Below are 20,028 nucleotides of genomic sequence, written 5' to 3'. Positions count from 1 at the left end.
AAAATACTTAGAAAAAATTATTTTTAATTTGGAAAAAGGACTTTCAAAGGAAATTGAGTTAAGTTATAATTAAAGACAGATGGTGACTAGCAAAAAATGAAGAAAGGAAAATTTGGAAATGAATCGAAAACATATTAACATTTAAGAAAATTTTTACTCTGGTTTATCTTTTAATCTTAATTTCAAACTTTTGATCTCCTTTACATGCTGCACACACTCGGGAAAAAACTGCTGAAGAAACAGTGTAGAATTTCCAAATAGTATCTTTGAGTAAATATACTCCTGGGCCCTGGACTACACATGCAGACATTGATTGAACCCATGGCAGTACTAAATTATCTTTGGTCAAGTATTGACTAAAAAGATTTATAACTTGTGTTGGTATTTCTAACTGCCTCATCCCAAAATAACCTTACCTAAAATGTGAAGCATCCTTTACTCAAGATATCTTTGAGGAAGGAAAAGGAGGAGCTAAAATTTTTCTTATTTGGGTTTTCTCCAGGATGAATGCAAACTATTTTCAAACCAAAAATATCTAGTTGAGTTTTTTTAACCCACTTTTTAAAAACATAGCACTAGAAATGCTAGTGGTATGAACTGGAGAAAAGTAGAATAAATTTTCCTGGAAGGATGAAAATAACTTCTTAGGAAAAAAAACAAAAAACAAATATAACACTCAATTGTATTCTTTTAGACCCATGACAAATAGCTAGAGACACAATAAAAAAGATTCTATTACAACTGAAATCATTAAATGCATATTTATATAATTCAAGACATAAATGATTTAATTATTCAAATAAAATTTAAAATTCCTAATGGGAGAAATAAAAGATGAGAAGAATAATTGGAGAGATATATATTGCTTCTTATTGGAAAAACCAAATACAGTAGCAATGACAATAATTCCTAAGCAAATATTTATAGATTTTATGCAAAACCAAGATCCCAAATGAATACATTATAGACTCTGACAAACTCACAGTGTAATTCATTTAGAAGAATAAACTATCAAGAATATCGAAGTGTTCTTTTAACCAACATAATTATAATGGCTTGCTATACCAGATTTTAAAACATGATTTATAGCTACTATTATCAAAATAATTAGTTATTGGGTTAAAAATAAGAAAAGTTGGCCAGTGGTTTGGAATAGTGATTCTAAACTAAGTACTTGATAAACTTAAAAGAACTAAAGCAACAGCCATATTACACTAATGACTTGTATTGAACTTATTGTCAACTAAGAGCTCAAATCTTTTTTGCATATTGTATCCTACCCAAGTTATTCTCATTCTTTCTTTTATTAAAGATAACTCTCAAAATAAGGTAAATTGCAATTCTTGCCTACAAATAAAGTGGATATGTGTTAAATACTTATTTAAATCACTAATGAGGGAACCAAGCTCAAAGGAGAATCCAAAGAACACACTGATAGATTGGGAATATTGAAATGAATTTGCAAATGGACACAAGACTTGTCAATCCACAGAGTCCATTGAAACTCCACCAGACAAACTCATTTGCAAATGTATAGAAAAGAATTATTTTGCACTGCTATAGCTTATCTGCAATGTACATAATTGTAAAATATCTCAAAAGCAAGGAAAGCTACAAAATCTCCATAGAATCAGATACTCCAGAAGATAATCCAGAAGACTGTGCTGTAAACAATGCATAGTTAGCCACTGAAGCACATATTTTTCCTTGAATTGTGGACAGTTTTCTTTTTTGTACTCAACTGAAGAGTTTAACATTTGTGTTTACTAGATCCCATATTGATAGATTTAGCTTATCACAACCTCCTTCCCTCCCAGCTTTATGCATATGTGTCCTCTATCAGGATGTTATCAGTGCCATCATCCAGAGCACTGATATTTTGGGTTTTTTTTTTTTAAGTTTAAATTTTTTAATGTATATGTATATTTGAGAGAGAGAGAGAGAGAGAGAGAGAGGGAGAGAAGCAGAGGAATCAGAGACAGAAACCAAAGCAGGCTCAAGGCTCTGAGCTGTCAGAACAGAGCCGGATGCAGGTCTCAAACCCGTAAGTTGTGAGATCATGACCTGAGCTGAAGTTGGGTGCTCAACCAACTGAGCCACCCAGGTGCCCCAGCACTGATGTTTTGAAAGCAAGTTGAACAGGACAGAAAATCAAAGCATACCTCTGAGATGAGAAATCTTTTTTTTTCTTCTTTTCTTCTTTTAAATTTTATTTAAATCCAAGTTAGTTAACATATAGTTAACATATAGTATAATGATGGTTTCAGAAGTAGAATTTAGTGATTCATTACTTACATATAACACTCATCCCAACACGTGCTCTCCTTAATGCCCATCATTCATTTAGCCCATCCCCCCGCCTATCTCCCCTCCAGCAATCTTCAGATTGTTCTCTGTAATTAAGACTTTCTTATAGTTTGCCTCCCTCTCTGTTTTTATCTTATTTTTCCTTCCCTTCCCTTATGTTCATCTGTTGTGTTTCTTAAATTCCATACAAGTGAAATCATATGATATTTATCTTCCTCTGACCGACTTATTTCGCTTAGTATAATACATTCTAGTTCCATTCACATTGTTGGATTTCATTCTGACTGAGCCACCCAGGTGCCCCAAAACATGATTTATAGTAAGTATTATCAAAACAATTAGTTATTGGGTTAAAAATGCGAAAAGTTGACCAGGGGTTTGGAATAGTGATTCTAAACTAAGTACTTAATATCCAAAGAACAAAAGCAACAGCCATGTTATATTGAACTTACTGTCAACTAAGACCTCAAATCTTTTTCACATATTGTATTTTTCTGAGAACCACTGAGTGCCAGGCACTGTGCTAGGTGCTGAGGGCACTGTGACAAATGGAAGACAAAGCCTTGCAGTCAGAGAGAGTTATAGTCTGGGGTGAAATGGGACAAACAGACATTAAACAATCTCTCCATCAGAATACTCTATAGTAAGTGATGTGCCTAATGTGGTGAGGGATATCAGGAAGAATTTCAGGCTGCTAAGCAAGGGTAGAGAGGGTGGATATGAACATATTAATCATCCTCATTTGTTTCAACCTTGTAGCTATTAGGTCTCTATCCTTTACTTTCTCTGTCTTTGGGGGAATGTAAGGATGTTGGAAGTACAGACAAAAAGAAGGAGTTGTGAGATGAGAGAGACTGCTACTTAATTTCATAATGACAATGCCCAGTGGCTTGCCTGGTTTTCTCCTCTTTCAGAACAACCAAATCGCACTGGTCAAGTGCTTCGTTTAGGTAGGAGGTACCTGATGAAGACAAAGCCTTAGCTGTTCAGATTCTAATGTAGTCAATCATATAAAACACTACCAGCCCTACACTAGGATAGAAAATAGTTTTGTTATACTGCAACAGAAATTTACTTTTCCCATGACGATAGAGCTATCTATGTATACGTATGTGATGAACATTGAAAATATTAGCATAATTTTATGAAGAAACTAAAATTTGACTCACATTTGCCACAGTAATGGCAAAGGATTAATATATAAGCTATTTAAATAATCTATAAAATTAATAATCAATCCCATAAAAAACTAGACAGTTCATGGAAGAAGTACTTATGGCCAATAACCATATGAAAATATGTTCGACCTCATCAAAAGAGAGAATTTATATTAAAACCACAACTATTTTGCTTCTACCAGATGGCAAAAATGCAGAAGTCTGGCAACAGCAAGGGCTGAAGAGACTGTGGAGCAATGAGAATTCCTATATACTGCTGGCACAGTGTTAGGAAAACCATTTGTCACTACCTAATCAAATGGAAGATGTGCATTTCCTACTACATAACTATTCTGATCTTGGGAGGCACTTGCACATGTGTTCCAGTAAACATGGACAAGAATGTTCATATCAGCTTTTTTGGAATTGTAATATCCAGAAAGAGCCTAAGTGTCCTTTAACAAGAGTCTGGACAAATAAACTGTGGTATTCTTAAAATGAAATACCACACAGCAATAAAAGACAGAATTCTCAAAGCACAAAAATGAGAGGGGAAAGTTTCCAGGAGAATATACATACGGTATTATTTTCCACTTGTATAAAGTTTAAAACTAAACTGTTAGGGATTTGGATGTGGTAAAAATTCAAAATAGTGGTTAGCTCTAGAAGGCAGGTAGAGGGATCAGAGGAGGATGAACATACAGGGGCATCAGATGTTGTATTTTTTAAGCTTACCGATTAATCCATTAGTGTTCATTTCATTAGCCTTTAAACTTTACATATAAATTATATATATTATTTTTATATATATTATGTTTAATAAAAATAAATGTGGATGTATGTATGTATGTATACATGTATACATGTATGTATGTATATATATATGTATACATATATGCATGTATATATATGTATGTATGTATATATATTGTTTGTCAATGCAGTTACTAATGCTTAGAGGTCAGCCTTCAAACAACGTGGGGTTTACCTGTTTGTGGTTGTTTTTAATGTATTTCTCTTGCTCTAGGCACTTTGGTTACTCGTTTCCTATTTCATACATATGCAAAGCTGAAATTCTCCAGGTCTATTTTACTCCAATACGAAAATGCTTCTGCAAAATAATTGCTATAAAATGCCTTCTCCTCTGCATTGCTGTGGTGGGAAGGTGTTATGAATTATCTTAAATTTTGGATGAAAAGAAAATAATTTCTAACATGAGTGCTATCTGGAAAGCTCTTCCTGCACACTCTGAAGTTCTTTATGGTGATTTCTCGTGTCATACATTCAAACATACCACCTGGCTGCAGCAGCTGTGGATAAAACCTATCCACTTGCATTCTCATGGGGCTTGTGTTCTTTAATATTTTAATTCCTACTCCAAATGGGTCTTACCAGGAGAAGTTGTGTCTACGGGTCCGGGGTCTCTCCCTGAGTTATTGTTGAGATCTCCTCTCCCGTTGTTTCCCTCCAACCTGAACGCTCCTCTTCCAGCCTGACCAAGTCCTGCCGGCCACCTCATGGTATTCACTGCCCCATCAGAGTCTCCATCTGGAAATTTGAAGACAAATTAATCCCCTGACATCTCAAATAAGCAGTGTCTCTGCTTGTGTGCTAAATAACAAAGCAATTGGCTCTTTCTTTAAAGCTTTTTTTTTCACTTTTACATCACTTATTTCCATGGTTAATTGCACTGACCAACCTCAGTGAGGCAGCTCTGTCAGTCATTGTCACTGATTCTCGAGTTGGATTACCAAGCCTCACACATGTTATGACACCTTTTCAACACCCTTCCCATGGGGCTGGACAGCCCTTTCCTAAGGAATCACCTCCTGTTTACCCCAGTTTTATCCGGTTTTATCCCCATTATTACAGCAAACACAAAGATACGTCACTGGAGATTATTAAGGATACATGTTCCTAGGAGTCATAAGAGATTTTCCAGCACATTGTCAGGTATACATGTCTTTGGCCCCATGGTCTGCTCTGTGACATAATGGAAGAATTGACCACTCTTGCAATTGATATCAAATGTATGCAGGGCCAAGTTTCTCACATTAAAACATAGGACATGTTCAAAAAGTTCATTTTTAGGTCAGTCACTGAAATGTGAAACTCGTTTTCTTCTAAAAACAGTTTTTGTAGTGTTGGAGCTGACCACATATTTGGCTGCAATACCCTCTCTAACCCACAAAGTATCAGAAATAGCACACTATTGTAATGAAAATAAGTAGAATGCAAGATTGTTTCAAAACCGAAAACAAAACATATAATAGTCACAAACAAATCATGTTTACTTACTTAATTCTGGTGCTTGAGGAAAGGTCAGTTCATCTAGGAGAGATAAAGAGGTAGATGAAAACGTCTGTGAATATTCTGGAAGGGAATTCAGACAACTTTCCAGGATTTGGAGACACTGAAGATGCTGGTTTTGTGGTGGTAGGAGGAGAATCGTCCCTCAAGCTCTTCACTTCAACATTGTTGTCTTGTCCTTGATACAAACCCATTACTTGTAGAACTCAAGTTATTTTTGTTGGTTCACAAGGAAATAATAGAGGGGGGAAAGGCTGAAGTTGGGAAAGGAGGGGCTTCCCAGAAGAAACGACAGAAGCATCTTTTTTATTTTTTTATTTTAGAGAGAGAGTGAGAGAGAAGGAGCATATAAGCAGGGAGGAAGAGGGAGAGAGAGAGAGAGAGAGAGAGAGAGAGAGAGAGAGAGAGAGAATCCTAAGCAGGCTCCATGCTCCGTGCAGAGCCAGATGTGAGGCTCAATCCCACAACCCTGGGATCACAACTTGAGCTGAAATCAAGAGTCAGATGCTGACTGAGCCACCCAGTGCTTGAAAGAAGCATCCTGAATAGGATTCATTGATTAAAAACCCACACATTTTTACTCAGCATCTACTATCTGCCCAGCTTTAGGCCAGGTCTTAGGGATATGAAGACGAATGAGACAGTCACTACTATCACATCACTGACCTATTGTGGAGGAGGGTGCAGGGGGGAAAGGAACAAAATGAGGCGAGGGGCTGGGAGAAAGACACATCAACATATACATTACCTATAACGTTCTCTATGAAAGGAAGACCATGGTGCTGGCCTGGGGGTTCTGGAAATGATTCCCCCAAATGACAGTTAATCCTCAAAAATGAACAGGAATTTTTCAGAAGGAACAAAATGTACAAAACCACAGGCATGAAATCATTTTGGAAATGATGGGAGGTTCAGAGTGAGTGCAGAGAAGGAGGGTAGGAAATAGAAGGAGATGAGGCTGAAGAAATAAGGTGGAAACTAACATCCTTGAATGCCAAATGAGAGGTTAAGGTCAACTCTGGGTAACCTGGGGACAACAGCTTCAGTTTGTAACAGTATGGTAGTATGTAACGGTATGTTAGTAGTTAGTAATAGTAACATACTAGGAAATTAACTGAGATGGAATTAATTGAGCTTTGCATGACCTGAAAGAGAGAAATCAGTACTGGGGAATCATGATTCCCTTTGTGGAGGCAGAAAGGAGGGAATGTTCAAAAGGCATCAGATCAGAGTGTTTCTCTGGCATGGAAGCAGCAGGGACAGTTCAGTGACTTTCAAGGGAAGGTGGGAAAGGGACCGACCTTGGGGTCTTTGAGAGGCAGAGCACACAAGTATGCAGGGCTAGGTGTTTGCAAGCACACACCTCAGACTCTTACAATGTGACTTCATTTTCATTTTGAACACACAGGGAATGTTACATTTCATGTCACTGACTGCTGACGAAATGGAAATCACATACCAACAGGTCATCTGCAAGTCCCAGGGTCATATGGAAATGGGGAATTCATGTTTAATCATTGACTGTAGCTAATGAACAATCACTCACTTGTTTGAACCTCCCTTCGGCATCTCTGCAATGTGGCTTCTAGAATCATACTTTCCTTTTTTCTCCCTCCCCGCCCCCAACTTGCACCAATAAAAGGGTGCTTTGGTGGACAGAAACCTCTCCCATGAAGAATGCTCTCTTACAATAAATAAATTTGTGGCATTTCAGTAGCTCCACGTCTCTATGTCTCTGGTTCCGGGCTTTTCACAGAGTTTAAGTTGTAATACCTTGTGCAAAGAATAAGAATGGAACTAGTTAAACAACAAAAAAAAAAAAAAACAAAAAAAAAATCAGGAAATAATAACATTAAAATTAAAAAATTAAAAAAAAAAAAACTCACGTAGGATCAAGAACAACACAGTTCTCAGCATATTAAATCCTGTTATCTGATTCCGCTGTCCCTGGAGGAGCTGTCCTGGGCCAGGTAGGTGGCCTAATCTCTCCCGCTGTAGGTGGTGCAGCCTTCCCAGAGCCTCTAGAAATGAAAGTGGTCGAGCCTCTAGCTGCACATACAGAAGGAAGGCACTGCCACCTACAGGCTGTAAGATCAAGGACGTAAGAAATTAGTAGTTTAAAGAAAAATATTGTTTTATTAATGTAACATTTTCATAGCCTTAAGACCCTCAAAGTTAGCTGGTTTGTCCTGACTGGGGGAAGATCTGTTCCTAAATATGCAAGACCTTTTGCTGAGATTAGAGGCGCTCAGTTCTCCAACAATTAAAATCTCAGACTGGGGAGGGGATGGTGGGTGATGGGTAGTGAGGAGGGCACCTTTTGGGATGAGCACTGGGTGTTGTATGGAAACCAAGTTGGCAATAAATTTCATATATTGAAAAAAATTAAAAAAAAAAATAAAGTAAAATCTCAGACTGGACTCGGCACAGAGTGAGCGGGGAGGGCCTTCCAATACACTTTTTAAACTCAGAATTCTCTGGGCCTCGGGTTCCTCATTTGTAAACAGAGATAATGGATTCGATGGGTCGTTCTCAAAGTGTGGCCCCTGGACCAATATCATCAGCATCACCTGGGACTTCTTAAATATGCAAGTCTCTCTGGTTCTGTCTCAAGCCCCAGACCTACTGAATTGGATACCCTGTGGGTAGGATCCAGCAATCTGCGTAACAAGACCTCCAAATAATCGTGATGTACACCCAAGTGGGAGAATCACTGGATTAGACGATGTAGAAATACCCGTTGTGTAATTTCCCACCACTGGACTGATGTCACTTGCAGTTCAACTGCCAGCCTATGGCGGCGCTGTCTCCCTGGGAAGACTGCCCTTAGGGGAAGAGAAGGTAAAAGTTGGAGCTACAGAAGCAAGTTGATGACTCCATGGAATGACCATGTGGCCACTGATGGATCATCTTGATGGTCAACTGAGTGTTTAAAAACTATTGTTCCAACAAAGTTTTTCAACCTAGCTCATCAATACATAATTGTACCTGGCCATCACTCTGATTTGTCTACCTTTGTGTCAATTAATGCCTCCTCTCAGCTGAACTCCAACTCCCAACTCCCAACTGAGCCCTGAAGTCCACAGCAGAAAATGTAGTACTTAATGACATATCATCATGGACTATTCTCACATTATTTCCCATGTTTATCTCATCTTGCTCCCCAGATCTCCCTAAGGATTTTTCCTTATATAGCTCATATACTACCCCTAGACTTCTGACAAGTCCCCACCATATCTCTGGCACAAATTGGTGTTTAAGAAATTATCGATGATTGGTTTTAGATGGTTCTGTGGAAAACACAAATTTGAGTCTTTTTTTAATGTTTATTTATTTTTGAGAGGAGAGAGAGAGCAGGGGAGGGGCAGAGAGAGAGACACACACACAAAATCTGAAGCAGGCTCCAGGCTCCGAGCTGTCAGCACAGTGCCTGATGCGGGGCTCGAACCCACAAACCATGAGATCATTAACTGAGCCAAAGTCGGATGCTTAACCAACTGAGTCACCCAGGCACCCCCAAATCTGAGTCTTTGAACAGACTTTAAGCCATCACAATGTTCCTCCTCCTTCTCCCACTGTGCTCCTGAGGGATTCTGTGAAGGGATTCTGTGAACTTTAAAAGTAGCCAACACCCACAAAGGCAGCAGGAATTAAAGAGCTAAGAGGGTGGGTGTTCTAAGCACTATATTAGACCCACATACACAGATCCCTGGAATAGTCACAATGCAAACTTCCTTTGTTATGGGACATTTATTTGGGCAGTTAAAGAAATAAAATCTAAACAACACAATAAAAAACTGAATCATCCCTTTGAAGAAAACTTAATAAAAATTACGCTTGGCTGTAGTTAGCACTAGAAAAGAAACCCAAATGCCAGCAGTCATTTCTGGTATCATAACTATAAGGTTTTTATGTAATAATTATTGAAAAGCTCCCCAAACTTGCTCTGGATTTCCTCTGAATAGTAAGAGGGAAACTGAGGGCGGGCTCAAGTAGCCTTTGGCTGTCAGGGCTATTCTAGTTGGCTGTTTGGCCTGGAGAGGCCCATCTGTTGTGAACAAGAGTCAGGGGTCTGAAACTACCCCCAAGCCCTTACCTTTAACATCAGGAAGGTGAACATCTGAATGTGCTTGACTTAAGTTCAGAAACTGTCCTCTTCATGTTAGCCTCTCAGCTCCCAGCCAGCTCTGGCACATGGCAAACCTTTTGTGGAAATGCATTAGGCAAAACACACTGATATCCATAGTTCTTTGGAGACAGGACCAAGTAAAGCTAATTATACCACTCTCACATTTTATTTATACAACTCCCATTGTAAGAGGCCCAATTGTTTATAAAGGAGACCACTTTGAATAGGGCAAAAATGAACAGGGTCAAAGTTTGGATCTTCATTCCAAAACAAACCAACATCATATTATTGAATTCAGTCTGGGCTCTCTTAGAATTGTTTGGGAGGTTGCTTTAAGTGTGTGTGTGTGGGGGGGGTGGTTACGAAGCTCTAGGCTTTCCTATAACCTGCAGGCCTTGGTGCTGTCCCAGGCCCTGATCAGAGTATGACATTCTAAATGACCTACAATTGAGAGATGTTTTCTGTACAGTTCAGAACAGCTGTGTGGCAGCTGCCCAGCGGAGGTGGTGGCATTTCAACAGCACTGGTCAATGAAAGACCCTTTATTATCTAGTGGCAGAGGACCAGGCTATAAAGTGTATTGTGTGCTCAGGAATCCTTTGAGATAAAAGGTGCAGAAGAAGGAGAATGGACTCTATTCAGCTTCATGGAGGACAGAACAGAGACTGTCTTCATAGGGTTGGATTCTGTGCTTTGGGTGGAAGAGGGCACTGGCAGAGCCTCGTGGGCAAAGAGGGGTGAGGGACCCTCTTGGGGCTCCTCTGGGTGGCCCTGAGTCCAGGCATACAAAAGCATTGCTGAAGAATCACTGCCCTGTTGCAAGAAGCTTCTGTGATCCCCCTGAAAGGCATTTTCTATCCTCCCACGGGAGAGGAAAGGCAGAGGTCTCCCTGAGGGGCAGAGCAGTGGGGACCACACAGCACAAGGAATCATGCAGAATGCCCAGCACTTCACTTTGCATAGCACTGCCTAGGCTATGGTTCCTTTCTGAGGCAGACCTCAGTAAGTCCTGCAACACCTCTGGGAAACATGCAGGCAGGTATTTATCCTTCCATTTAATAGGTGTGGAAAGAGGGGTCCAAGAGCTTAAGTGATTTGCCCAAACTCGCAGAGCAAATGAATCAGGAGAACTGGGACCAGAACCCAAATCTTCCCATCCTAGTTAAACATTCTTCCTGCACCACCAGGTAGCTTCTCAGAGACTGCTTTTCAGGCATAGCCCGGAGCCAGAAGCTACATGGTCCCATTGTCTGTGGAGGGGTACCTTCTGATGGGTCCTATCTTCCTGCCCACTCACCTCCTTTCCCCCCGTGCTTTCCACTCCCGGTCCAATATGCATTGATCACAGTACACCCTTGGGTATGCTGGGAAGTAGACAGGACATGCAACTACCGTGGCAGTAGCAAACCCACACTAATGTCCCCAAAGGGCAAGCAGTCTTGCCTTTTAAAGTAGAGCTTCCAGCCCCTAACCCCAACATCTGGGCCTTGTGGAAGCTTTCAAATTTTAAGCAAAGGCAAACAGGAAATCAGCCTCAGGTTGTTGACCCCTTCTATGGAAGGGACTGGAAAGGCACTAGCTCTAGTGAGCATAACAAAAAGGTACTTTGCAAATAAAGCAAAAGTAGTCCAAGATTCTCCACATCTCCAGTCACTCCAAGAGGCCTCCAAAAAGATTTACAGAACTTCAGAATGCATGAGAGAAAATAGCCTCATCAATGGAGACATGTCCATTCCTGAATGAGACCTTACAGAATTTGTGCATTGGATGTTTCCTGAAAATTCAGAACCAAAATCACTCTGACTCCTGGGGATCAAACAGCTGTGTGGTTGGGGACAGTTTCCTTACCCATTAAAATGGAGAATATGATTGGACACCTGCTCTGTTGGTTTCACAAAGGTGGGGTGTGTGTGTGTGTGTGTGTGTGTTAGAGAGAGATGGGGGAGAGAGAGAGAGAGAGAGAGAGAGAGAGAGAGAATGAGAGGACAGGTAACACTACTTGCAAAAGTTCTCTTTAAAATATCAAGAACTTGGGGCTCCTGGGTGGCTTAGTCGGTTAAGCATTCGACTTCAGCTCAGGACATGGTCTCGTGGTTCGTGAGTTCGGGTCCCATGTCAGGCTCTGTGCTGACAGCCCAGAGCCTGGAACCTGCTTCAGATTCTTTGTCTCCCTCTCTCTCTGCCCCTCCCCCACTCGTTCTCTCCCTCCCTCCTCCCCCCAAAATAAATTAACATTTAAAAAAATAAAAGTAAAAGTAAGTAGGTCATTTGTTTGCAAACTTCAGCTGGCATCAGAAACTCCCAGGAATTTGTTTCTGATTGCTACCCCAACCCCAGAGTTTCTGATTCAGTAGATCTGGGGTGGGACCCAAGAATTTTACATTTCTGACTGTTCCTAGGCGATGCAGAGGTTACTGGTCTGAGGGTCATGCTTTCAGAACCTCTAAAATAGGGAATTACAAAACAAACTGAAGAAGAAGCTGTATTTAGAAAGTTACTCTAGGAGGGCCCAAAAGTCCGGCCAGAGTGGCCCAGGGATGTTAGAATCTACTTTTACTCTGGGTGACTTTGGAGAGGGGAACAAGGCAGTCGCCACCTTCTCAATGACACTGCCTACGGTGCTGCAATCTGTTTCCAATTTAAAGGAAGAGGGCAAGTGTTCTGCACGCGCTAAGCTCAATAAACCTGTCGTCGACAGCAGCCCTGCACCTGGTGCGGAGCTGACGTGACGCTTCCGGCTTTCAGAGAACTTTGTGAAGACTGTTACTGCTACCTTCTACCTTGCAAGAGATTTTGTTATGAGTCACTGGTCTAAACACCTCTCAGAAGCCCAGAAGCTCCAGACACAATTATGAGTGAGACCTGCATTCTGCTTCCACCTTCCCAGTGCCTCCTCCTTCTGTCTTCCATAAAACTGATCTCTCTATACCCACCCCCTCCCTCCTGCCTTCAGGCAGCACTTTTCAAAAGCAGTGATCCCCCAGATTACCCCGGGATCTTGTTGAAATGCAGATTCTGATTTAGCTGGTCTGATTCGGTGGGGCCCAAAGCCCTGCATGTCTACCAGGCTCCCAAGGGATGCCAGTGCTTCTGGTTTCTGGAATACACTTTCGGCAGCAAGGCATCATATAAATGGGAGCTTCTTAAGATTATCCGTAAATCCTATCTTTCATTCCCCAGTTACCCTTCTGTCAGGTGAGACTGGATGGTAATGGAAAATCACATCTACTTCTGTTAGATATAAGCCTGGCAACCATTACCTCTCCTGTCGATAAGAGGCTAGAATGTGCGGGCTTTCGGGGGCCCCCATGAGGAATGACACTGTACAGGGACTGACCTTTCAGTGAGGTCAGTCTCAAGTTTGGGACCAGTTCTTATTCCCCTTGTCTAGGTCTGACCTCCATTTGCCGAGAAAGGAACTAATTCTTAAGGGGATGAGTTGACCTGATTATTTATTTATTTGCAATTTATATCCTGTCTCCTTCTCACATGGATTTAAAGCAAAGAGTTCTGATTAAGGATCAGTTTATCTGACTGGCAAAGTCAGGCGAAAACCCTTCCTCTATGTTCTCAAGCATCCTCTTTTGATGGAGAAGGTGGAAGAGGGGGAGGAGGAGGGGATGGTGCCCTTTTCCTCGCTTGCCTATGGGCTTGTGCTCAGACATTCTTTCACTTCTCGGGTAATACATTCTATCAGATCAAATTCTCAATTGTTCTCTTCCTGTTATTTTATCTGAAAAACGCCAGCCCAAATCAAAACAACCCGATGCCAAGAACCAAATGAGAGAGATGATTTATCAATAATTTATGGAGTCTTCTCTGACCCTTTATTCTCCCCTGCGCCCTTGCCCCCATCTGTCACAATGCCCCGTCTGTGCTGCCTTTCACATCCCCCCCACGTTCGCCCTCCCTGCCTCACTTCCATGCCTCCCAAACAGGCCAGCCTCACGACCTCACGTCAGAATATCATTATTAATACACAGCATTTATTGGCAATCTGGCTGGGGCAGCCACTCTGCCAGTTCTTTGTGCACAAGTCCTTCTGGTTCTCACTGCACGTTGTAGACGCTGTCAGTATCCCCTTTTTGCAGTTGGCAAGTCTGAGGCTTACAGGCGAATTAACTGACCCCAGTTTCCATAGCTAGCAAGGCATCCAGTAGTGGACTGGAGTCTTCACCTCGGGCTCTGGAGCTGAAGCACACCTCCACGACTAGACGGTACCACCTCCTGCGCTCCGGATGAATCTGCCTGTCCGTGTATCTGCCTGTGTGCTTATTGGTCTGTCTGTCTGTCTCAGCTTATGCCCCTCAAGATTGAGACCGCTTAGAGAGAATCTATATGAGGGGTGCCTGGATGGTTCAGTCAGTTAAGCATCTGACTTCGGCCCAGGTCATGATTTCATGGTTCATGAGTTTGAGCCCCACATGGGGCTCTGTGCTGACGGCTCGGAGCCTGCAGCCTGCTTCAGATTCTGTGTCTCCCTCTCTTTCTGCCCCTCCCCTGCTCACGGTCTGTCTGTCTCTGTCTCTCTCTTTCTCAAAAATAAACAAACATTAAAAAAATTAAAGAATACTTTAAAAAAGAAAGAAATTGGGGCGCCTGGGTGGCGCAGTCGGTTAAGCGTCCGACTTCAGCCAGGTCACGATCTCGCGGTCCGTGAGTTCGAGCCCCGCGTCAGGCTCTGGGCTGATGGCTCGGAGCCTGGAGCCTGTTTCCGATTCTGTGTCTCCCTCTCTCTCTGCCCCTCCCCCGTTCATGCTCTGTCTCTCTCTGTCCCAAAAATAAATAAACGTTGAAAAAAAAATTAAAAAAAAAAATTAAAAAAGAAAGAAATTATCTATATGAGACTAGAGTTCTCCTCCCTTGGTGAGACACCACCACAAGGTAATCAGATCATTCCTATACCACTCCTTATGTAGTCCCTCCCTTTCAATCTCTCTCGTACAATCTGTCCTAAAAACTCCGCCAGGCCTATTTCCCCAAAACGCTGTGTTTAGTCAGCTCCGACTGCTATAACAAGACACCATGGACCAGGGAGACTTAACCAAAAGACAATTCTTTCTCACGGTTGTGGAGGCTGGAAGTCCAAGGTCAAGGTGCTGGCAGATTCCATTCTTGGTAAGGGCCCTCTTCCTTCTGTGCAGCTGACTATCTTCTGGTTTTATCTTCACATGGAAAGCAGGGAGAGGAGCATGTTCTCTTGTGTGTCTTCTTATAAGGGCTGTAATCCCATCATGAGGACTCTACCCTTAGGGTCTAACTGCTCACAAAAGTCCCATCTCCAAATACCATCATATTAGAGGGTAGGGCTTTTATACATGAATTTGGGGAGAACACAAACATGTAGTACACGAACACACGGTTTTCCTCACATTGCTCTCCTGTTTTAGAATGGACAAGGCCCCAGGGGATAATCCTTGTCATTTGTCTTACTGCCTAGTACTTGAATGGTATTTCCATGTTTGGGGAACCCTCTACTTTAAAAAGCAGAGATCATTGCTGCAAGGTGCATTGCTAACTTTCCTTGCAACTAGGGCCTGGACATGTAACCTAGGACCCACCATCAGACAGCAAGCACCCCCTCTGTTTTAAATTGGGAAAAGCCTGGGCCTTGGAGAGCTCATTCTGGCAAAGGCTGGTGGTGGCTATGCCTGCTTTCCAAAAGCAAGTGTGGCTGCTGTTTAAGCAGCAGAGTCTAGGACTGTGGTGCAGGGAAACAAGCTGAGCCCTGATACCCAGTGGCAGTTAGAGAGGTATCTTCAGGGGCGCCTGGGTGGCTCAGTAGGTTGAGTATCCGACCTTGGCTCAGGTCATGATCTCACGGTTCGTGGGTTCAAACCCTGCGTTGGGCTCTGTGTTGACAGCTCAGAGCCTAGAGCCTGCTTCAGATTCAGCATCTCCGTCTCTCACTACCCTCCCCCTCAAAAATAAATAAAACGTTAAAAAAAAATCTAGAGAGATGCCTGGGTGGCTCATTTGATTAAGTGTCTGACTTCACCTCAGTTCATGATCTGGCAGTCCGTGAGTTTGAGCCCCACCTCAGACTCTGTGCTGACAGCTCAGAGCCTGGAGCCTGCTTTGGATTGTGTGTGTCTCTCTCTCTCTTTGCCCCTCCTCCACTCACACTCTATCTCTCAAAAATGAATAAATATTAAAAACAAAATTTTTTTTTTCTTTTTTTTTTTTTTTTTTTTTTTAAATTTTTTTTTTTTCAACGTCTATTCATTTTTGGGACAGAGAGAGACAGAGCATGAACGGGGGAGGGGCAGAGAGAGAGGGAGACACAGCATCGGAAACAGGCTCCAGGCTCCGAGCCATCAGCCCAGAGCCCGACGCGGGGCTCGAACTCACGGACCGCGAGATCGTGACCTGGCTGAAGTCGGACGCTTAACCGACTGCGCCACCCAGGCGCCCCAAAAACAAAATTTAAAGAGGTGTCTTCAATGACCAAGTGGGTTATACCTGGCAATACAGCTTCCAAACCCTCCTGGAGAATCTCAGAGCTCCCCGCTATTGTCTGATCATACCTCTCCTGAATGAAATAAGCTGGATTTGGGTTTTGACCTTGCTGCTCAGGATGCTGCCTGCTACAGACTCCTTACCTCATCAGTGAGAGGGCAGCCCCTCCTGTCTGCCACATGAGGCTCTCACACACAGAAGTGGAGACACAAAGGGAGCCCCACAAGAGACAAATCTTGACTTCTCTTTTGTTTTAGCATTTTCAGTGAGAGACTCACTTACATTGATCTGTCATGCCCTGACCTAGTATAGGGGGATTGCTGTGGACTCTGGCACAGGCATATGCTATGACCAGAGCAGGACAGGCAGAAAGAATGCCAGGGCCTTCCGTGCCCATCACCCCAGGAACTGGAGCCTCAGACCCCCAATCTACCTACCACCTAGCAGAAAGGCTAGGGAAACTAGTAGGCATGAGAGCATGGCAAAATGTGCCACTCACAGTGCCTGCCCTGCCCCAGCTCCTGCTGAAAGACACCCCTGTGCTAACCACATGGGCCTGATGCCTTCTGGTCTCCCACAGGGACCACAGCTGTGATTGGCTGCACATACTCCATGGGAGCCAATCAACTGACTCACCAGTGACCAGTGACCCATACTTTGTTTTTTTTTTTTAATTTTATTCTCTTTTTTATGTTTATTTATTTATTTATTTTACCCTGTTGTTCCAATAGATTTATTTTTTTTCCTTTTTTTTTTCAATATATGAAGTTTATTGTCAAATTGGTTTCCATACAACACCCAGTGCTCATCCCAAAAGGTGCCCTCCTCAATACCCATCACCCACCCTTCCCTCCCTCCCACCCCCCATCAACCCTCAGTTTGTTCTCAGTTTTTAACAGTCTCTTATGTTTTGGCTCTCTCCCACTCTAACCTCTTTTTTTTTTTCCTTCCCCTCCCCCGTGGGTTTCTGTTAAGTTTCTCAGGATCCACATAAGAGTGAAACCATATGGTATCTGTCTTTCTCTGTATGGTTTATTTCACTTAGCATCACACTCTCCAGTTCCATCCACGTTGCTACAAAGGGCCATATTTCATTCTTTCTCATTGCCACGTAGTACTCCATTGTGTATATAAACCACAATTTCTTTATCCATTCATCAGTTGATGGACATTTAGGTTCTTTCCATAATTTGGCTATTGTTGAAAGTGCTGCTATAAACATTGGGGTACAAGTTCCCCTATGCATCAGCACTCCTGTATCCCTTGGGTAAATTCCTAGCAGTGCTATTGCTGCAGTGACCCATACTTTGATTGTGGTGATGGTTTCATGGGTGTTTGTTTATGTCCAAACTCATCAAATATACACATTACATATTTGCAGTTCTCTGTATCTTAATTATATCTCAATAAAGCTATTCTTTAAAAAAGAAGAAGAAGAAGAAGAAGAAGAAGAAGAAGAAGAAGGAGAAGAAGAAGCAGCGGAGGAGGAGGAAGAAGAAGAAGTAAAATGGCTTGGCACAAAATAAAACGAGCTGGTCCTTTCAGATTTTCTCTGTGGGAAGCTGAAATTGGGAAAGAATAAATAAATGAAATAGATATGAGCAGACAATTTTCAATAAGAAACAAGCTGAAAGGCCATGTTGTAAGACAAGAGCAGGGGCCATCGTGGGCTATGAAGAAGTCAAGTAATGAGGAGGCAGACATGCTAAGTGAACAGAGCAGTAAGGCCAAGGAAGAGGGGAGCAAGCATTGGGAATGTAGTGGAGTCCCATTAACGGAGAGATCAGGGTGAAGTGCCCCAAACGGTAGCAAGGCTAATGGCCACCTTGGCTCTGGAAGACTGCCCCATCCTGCTTCTCTGTCAGTCTGCTTGCTTTCCTTAAGTGTCCATCGTAGGCGTCCTGACCACACAATGCTCAGCGCTCGAGGTCACTTGAGGTCAACTACGTTCTTCTGTTTTTTTTTTCTTTTAAAACTCTGTTTATTTGTGATTTGACATTAATTACCATTACATCTAAGAGCAATCAGATAGCATTTATACGTTTTCCACAGGACACAGAGTTTTATTGGTTCATTTTTTTATGTCAATGCAGGTAAATAAGAGGCATTAGCAAAAGATACAAACAGTTTACTGTTGTGTTTAAAAAATATTTATGCACTCTATATTTATTTAAGATGTGTGTGTGTGTGTGTGTGTTTTAATGTTATGGAAAAGCATAATTCATAGGTTACTGTTTCTACATACCTTGTAGTAGAACATAAATGAATATGGGAACACACATCTCTGCCAAAACAAGGCTCTGCTTCCTAAGCATCCTGACTTCAGGGTTGACTTCTTCCTCCCAAGGCACAGAAAGAACACAGAGGCTGGCCATTCCAAATGTCAGTGGGGCACACAGAAGCAGAAACACGGGCAGTGTGAAATTAAGGGATGCTTCCTCCTAGGAAAACAATGCTGATGAGAAACTAAATTAGCATGGTTAAAAACAAATACCATAGCATCACATTCTCCTCACATCTAGAGTTTCACTTGGTTTCCTTAATTACTTCTGTTTTATTTCCTTTCCATTTCCCAGTACAGTGGTCCGGTGACTTTGCCCTCAGCTTCCACGTGCAGAATGACTGTTGGGACACTAACACACAGCAATGGCCTGCAACTGCATAGAGGCTTGGTCCCTGCCTCTGGACCAGTTGCTAGTCCCTGGCTTCCTGAGCTAGGGCTGAGCTCTTGGACTGCTTCTGAAAGCCCTTCCTAGCCGGACCGCCCTCCTTATCCAACTTTATTTCCCTTGCCAATAATAACCCATTAACTCAGGCCCAAACTTCCATCTTTATAAAAAGGCTCGTGTAGATTTGCTACAAGCAGATAATTTGTCATAACTTCTAAGCCCATTATGCCCCTGGGACAGGGCTGGAAAAATAACGTCTGGGCCCTTGAAGATATTTCTTTGCCTCGCTGTTGTCACAGCTAAACGGAGTGATTCATTAGCCCTTGTGAGAAACGCCTGACTGTCATTCTTAGAAGATATTACTGTTACTATGCCGTAGCAAGTCAATATTCAAAGAAAACTGAAATCTTCCCCTTCTCTGAACTCCCATGGTACTTTGGGTTTACAATTCCCACAGCCCTTATAAACAGAGCCTTGTGCCTTGGCTCTGTCCGCACTGGGCTCGGCCACCACCCAACTTCCCTCTGCAACAACCAGGTCAGGACAGCACCTTGTCCCTAAGTGCACCTGGCACTGCCAAGGTAATCACAATTGTTCTTTTTTACTGAAATGAACCATTCCTGAAACCTAGCTTTTCTTCCTCCTTTTTAAAGAAACTACATTTATTAACCACTGTCCCTGCTCCAGACAAGAGGCTAAATGATTTATACATCCAGTTGAATTATCTCCCCAAATCCCTAGAACATGCTTAAGAGGTAGACATGAGTTTTGTGTCAGAGACCATGACTATAGTGAGCATTCCTTCACTGGTAAACCTATCTCTTAGTCCTTCTTCTGTTTTTCCAGTGACTAAGAAAGTAAATGAGGTCTTCAAAGTAAGAGAAAAACACAACTTCAACAGCAAGCAATGCAAATTAACATCTTCAACCTGCCTGCAAGTGTTTCTCCAAGTGTGGACCTCAGGAAATGACAGATTCACAGATTGAACCAGAATTTC

The sequence above is a fragment of the Lynx rufus genome, unplaced genomic scaffold (genome assembly GCF_022079265.1).
Source record: "Lynx rufus isolate CCGP_SWC_20201006 ecotype Redwood Valley unplaced genomic scaffold, mLynRuf1.p SCAF_13, whole genome shotgun sequence".
Taxonomy (NCBI): Eukaryota; Metazoa; Chordata; class Mammalia; order Carnivora; family Felidae; genus Lynx; species Lynx rufus.
Note: the sequence above shows the minus strand (reverse complement) of the source record.